Source organism: Pteropus alecto, unplaced genomic scaffold (assembly GCF_000325575.1).
Source record: "Pteropus alecto unplaced genomic scaffold, ASM32557v1 scaffold60, whole genome shotgun sequence".
In the NCBI taxonomy this organism is placed as follows: domain Eukaryota; kingdom Metazoa; phylum Chordata; class Mammalia; order Chiroptera; family Pteropodidae; genus Pteropus; species Pteropus alecto.
In genome coordinates, this window is record NW_006430726.1 from 6,696,109 (window position 1) to 6,701,769 (window position 5,661).

Here is a 5,661-nt window from a genome sequence, read left to right on the forward strand (position 1 = left end):
TGGGAGGGTGAGCGCGCGGGGGGCGCTAGGGCCCCGCACTCGCCCGCGAGCCGGGAGGGCGGTGGCTGTGACTCCACCCACTCGGGGGCGGGGGCGGGGCCGTGGGCCCCCCGCCCCTCACCTACTGGGGCTTCCCTACCTTCCTGGAAAGGAGGCTGCAGGACAGTGCCTGCGCCCTGCATACAGTTGGGGACACTGAGGCAGATGCCTGCACAGAGCCTGCCACAGCCGAGGAACTGGTTGGGCTCCAGGCCGCAGGTCCCCGCGCTTTGCCTGCCGTCTGAACTCAGGACTCCGGAGGTCTCTGGGAAAGGATCTTGAGTCCGGGGCCGTGGGGTTTGCAGAAAGAAAGGGGCGCCGTCAGGACTAGGGGTGGGTGAGGCAGCCCGAGGGGGCACAGCTATCTGCAGACTGAGGCGGGGGCGCTTAGGAAAAGTGGGGGGCATCTGGGAGGGTTCAGTTCAAGGGGGGGAAGACTTAGGGCTGAAAATATAAACAAATCCTTTTAAGAATACCATTTCGAAGCCCCTGGGAAATACAAAAGAATAGAGGTTCAGGGGTGACAGACCCTTTTTTAAAAAGTAAAAACATCACAAACACATTTAAGGCCACCTGTATCTCTGTCTACTTGAAAATGTTTCGCCCGTGGATGGGTTTTCGGGCATGAAAATGGTTCGAAACTAGACACAGGTTGTGCAGACAGCACTGTGAATGTGCTGAACAGCACTGACCCGGGCACTTTGAAACGGCTCATTCTATGTCATGTGAACTTCCCCTCCGTAAAAGCAGGAAAGGTTGTGCTGCCTTAAACCACGGGGCTGCCGGTTCTGAGGCCCCTCTGTCCGCTTGAGGCTCGCGTGGTGGTGTGCGTGCTGCCCGGGGGGAGACTCACTCTGCAGGAAGCGTTCGGAAGGCTTCCTGGAAGAGGTGGTCCTCCAGCTGCATGGTGAAAGAAAAGGCTGCAGTTGTCAAGCTGGGTGAGGGGCGGACAGGGAGGGCGCTCCAGACAGTGGAAGCAGGGCTGACAAAAAATGACGCAGCAGCGAGGGAACCCTAAGGCGTTCACTGTGATTTGACCCAGAGCGGAGGCGGCAGTAACGAGAGACAGACGCTGGAGAGAGACCACTGTGGGGTCCTAGTGGTCTAGGCCAAGGTGCTTGGCTCTGAAGCAGTGGGGAGCCACCGAAGGTCTGGGGGTGATGTAATTAGGCGCAGATTTGCACTTTGCACTTTTGAAATACGACTTTGGAGATTGCAGGCTTGGAGGTGGAGCGGCCAGGCCGGGCTGGGGTGGGTGCTGTGGTTGTGATCAAGGGGAGCAGAAGGAGGGGACAAGAGAGGGCTGTTGGGGATGGGAGGGGCCCCTCTTTCCCAGCTGCCTCCCTGAGCTTCTGCCAGGATGCCCCCTCCTCCAGGAAGCCTTCCCTCGCTCCCTCAGCAACTCCAGTGAAACTTGCTGCATTGGCTTCTTTGCAGAATTGTTTCTTAAAAGGGTCAAGACTGCTGCGTAGTAGCCTGAAAGGCTCCAGGACGGGGCGGGGTCTTCATCCTCATTTCTCAGGGCAGGTGGAGAAGAAGCCTTGTGCCAGGCTCCCACTAGCTACTTCATAATCAGGGCTTTCCTTCGTCCTCACAAGAATTTATTCCCCCCAGTAGAGAAAACGGAAGGAGAGGGAGGTCGGAGGTCAGCGGAGCTGGAGTTTGAACCCAGGGCTACCGGGCAGCAGAGCCCACGGCCCCTCCACAGCCCCTCCACAGCCCCTCCAGTGGCCCACAGTGGGGGCGGAGGTGGGGCCACTGTTTCCATCCCCGTGGGGCCTCGGCTGAGTCCTGTGGCCCTTGCTCCCTGACCCTGTTCCTTCTCCTCTACCTGCTTCCTCTGCTGCGGGCACAGCTTGCTCACCCAGTGTTCATAAGTGTCTGGGAATGGAGCAGCTGAGGCCGCAGAGCCAGCAGCGTTGGTGGCTCTGCAGCTGGGGCTCAGGGACACGGGTCAGAGCTGACTCAGACCCAGGCCCTCGTGAGTGCAGACCTGAGGGGTTTGAGAGAAAGAACAGCTGGTCCCCTCTGCTCTGGCCAGTCCCAGCCCGGGCATTTCCAAGGCCTCCCCATCTGGGTTGGTGCCATCTCAGTGCCTGCTGCTAGCCTGTCACCTCCCTCGGGCTCAAAGATCTGTCCTCTGTTACACGGCAGGTTGGAATGCGTTTTCTCCGTGATCCTTACATCCTCGGACTCCATGGCTTTCAAAGTGTGGTGCAGTTAAGGCTGTGAGGCCAACAGACAGACACAGGTTCCCATCCTGCCCTGACGCTTGGGGCCGTGTGACTTTGTACAAGTTCCTTTTTCCTTTTCCCCATTCTGGGGCTGCCCCGATGTTAAACGAGGTCATGTGGCGCACACGTGGCACAGCGAGTGGGCACTTGATAGGTGCCCCGGGGCGGGGGTGACACAGGGCGTGGGACCCATGCAAGAGTTTTTGGTCAGGTAGACTTGAGTTCAAATCCCACTTTAGCCGTTTAGCGGCCATGGCGGGTCAGTTACTCACCTTCCTGAGCCTTGGTTTTTCCGTGTATAAACAGAGGGTGATAGCCGCACCCCCTCCCCCTAGGTGGGTCACCCTCTCTCATAGGGTGGGCCTGAGGATTGAATGGCAGACTGAACGTGGAGGGTTTGGGGGGCAATACTTTGCTTTCGCCTCTCCTGTCTCCTGTCTCCTTTGTAGCAGACGAGCATTCAGTAAAGCAGGTGCTCAATAGTTGCAAGATTCTTCCATAAGGTAATCCTGACTTTTGTTTCTTCAGTCATCAGAGCCATAACTAATGATGTGGGTTGGTATTTTAGGTTCTGAGGGAGGCAGCAAATGAAGCTTTTACATCCCCTCGGTATAAGTCAAAATGTCTACCCTGTTCTGTTGAGCAACCTCCTCCGTCCTTCCTGCTCATCAGAGGCACCTGGGCATTCGGGGCTCAGCTCCAGTGTCCCCTCCAGGAAGCCCTCCCTGACTCCTCCCAACCTTTATGGTCTCAGCTCTTGAAGGACTTCCTTAGTCAGTCTTTGATTCTTTATATCTGGTCCTGCCCGGCCCCCTCGGAGCCCCTCGGCACCCAGGCAAAGGCTGTAGTTCTGGTGGGAAAGCCGAGTTGGGTGTCTCTGGGTCCTGGGGACCAGCAGGTCCTGTTTCTCCAGCCGGGCAGCGGGGTAGGCGGTGCTGCGTGTCCGTCCGCCCAATGCTGCTCCCTCTGGGCCCATCTTCCACAGTCGCCATCTCCCCCATCCTCTGGGAACCACCATTTACCCTCTGTTCTTACAGGTTTAATTTCCTTAGATCCCGCACGTGGGTGATCTCATATAGTACTCATCTCCAACTTATCTAGCTGAGCTCATTATAGCCAACTAACAGTTCCTAAGTGCTTCCTATGTCCCAGGCCTTGACAGCCGGATAAATCAAGATTGGATGAAGCTATTATGGAGCTATTAATGTCCTCTTGAGAGCACACACAATTAGCCACAAGATCTTTTGGGGAATAAAAAAAGCCTTTCTCTAGGGCCCTGACCTGAACCAATGCTTGGTCATCTAAAGCAGTGGTCCCCAGGTAAAGATTGTAGGGCCCTCCTGGAAATTCAAACCGTGCATCTGAAACCGAGGCCTGGGAATCTGTATTCTAGCCCTGCTTTGGGCCCGGTCTGGCGCACAGTCTTGGAGGGGAGTGCACAAAGAGCTCCAGACCCAGCCTCAGGGCGAAGACGGACCCAGTCTCTACTCTTCCGTTCACAAACAGTCACTGACCATTTATTCTCCGGGCACCTTCTAAGTCCTAGGGGCACAGCAGGGCGCGGCCTCATTCTCATTCCTTCTGCGGGGTGGGGCAGGCCAAGAACCGTGAACACAGGAATAGATGTGCAGGGTCACCTCTGAAACCGAAGGGCGTGGTTAATGCCAAGTGACAGCGGAGGGTTCTCCAGTTCTCTGACCTGTCACCAGAAGGAGCCATCTGTGTGGAGCTCTGGGGACAGAGCTTTCCAGGCAGAGGGAATAAGAGATTGGGGAGGTCCGGTGGGGAGGGGTGTGGACTCCGCGTGCGTGGCCCGCATGGCTTGGACACGGGGAGAACCATAGACAATGTTGTTAGACAGAGGGAGACAGGAAGCCTATCATTTAAGGTCTTCGAACCAGTGGAGAACTTTCTTCCTCCTGGCTTGAGAAATACCTGTTGGCAGAATTGTAGAAATTCATAATATCACCCTTTCTAATAAGCCCTTCCTGGGGACCCGCCCTCTCCTGGGCACGTGACAGACATTACCTGTGTATTCCCACTGGGTCTGTGAGGTGAGCTCAGTTATTGTCCTTACTGATGAATCAACTGAGACTCAGAGAGGACCCATGTCACAGCCTGTAAGGGGGAGCGCTACGACCGGAACCCCACGTGTCACACTCACCTCCTGCTTGTCCCTCGTTCCACACACCTGCCACCTCAGAAAATGGGCTGGTTTCTGACGGAACTGGCATCTCAGAGAGGCTTCCTTCTGTTCTTTCATTTCTCAGCTGCGACCTGGGCCGGGTGCTGATCGGGAGGTCCGGCGTGCCAGGACAGACCGTGCCCGTGGGCCCTGTCTCCGCTGACAGCGAGAGCTCCATCCAGCTCAGGTGAGTCCCAGGATCTGGGCGCCTCCCACCCGTCAAACTGTAACTTGTATGAGAATCGCTGGGGATTTTGTGGAAATGCAGATTCTGACTCAGCGGGACCCGACCGGGTCCAAGTTTCTAATTTCTGCCAAGCTCCCAGGTGACGTGGGTGCTGGCGGTCTCCCTGCCACTCTTCGCAGAGGGCTGCGGAAGTGGGATCGGATGTGCAGGGAGGAGGGAGAGGGGCGGCTGCGGTCTGGTGGCTGTGCGGCGGCATCTTTTGGGGGGGAAGCAGCACATCCTCACTGCTCCAGGCTCCCCTTGTCCCCCTTTGCCCTAGTGAGTTGTCGTTGGAAATCTCCGTTAATGTCTCTGTCCCAACAATAGTGCGAGGAGAGTTAGCTGAGCATCAAAACACCTCATTCTTGTCCTGCTCAAGGGAGCCCTCCCCAATTCTGCAGCTGTTCCCCAACATGCCTATGGCTCAGAAGGTGGAGCAGGTGGACTGTGGGGACAGCCGAGGAGCGGCCCTTCCTACGCTGCTGGCTTGGCCCATGGGGCCTGGGGTTAATGAAGACAGAGGGATGGCCTCCTCCTAATGGGCCTTTCGAGGCTGCGGACAGACGGGGAGGGAGAAGCTGGGCTTCCGGGCAAGGCCAGGAACCATGAGACGCCCACATGGACTGTGACCTCAATACGTTGTAAACAGGCGCTGATGTGTGGGCTCCAAAGTCAGAGAGAGCAGTAGCCCTGAATAGGAAGTTATCTCCAGTGAGTTTATATGTTCCAGTCGAGATCTCAAAGGGATTGTTTAGGGGGAGGCGAGTGGCAGCAAACTTGATAAATTTATTCTAAACGTCGCTGGTAAATGCGAGAGAATAGTCAAATACGGAGAGGAAAAGAAAAGAGTAATGTAGGGGGCTGATACTTATCAAAGATATGACAACGCTGGGAGAATAGAAAGCCCGGAAGTCCCCAGTGCACTTTAATATTTAGAATATGACAAACACGGCATTTCAAAATGGATAGGAAGTAAA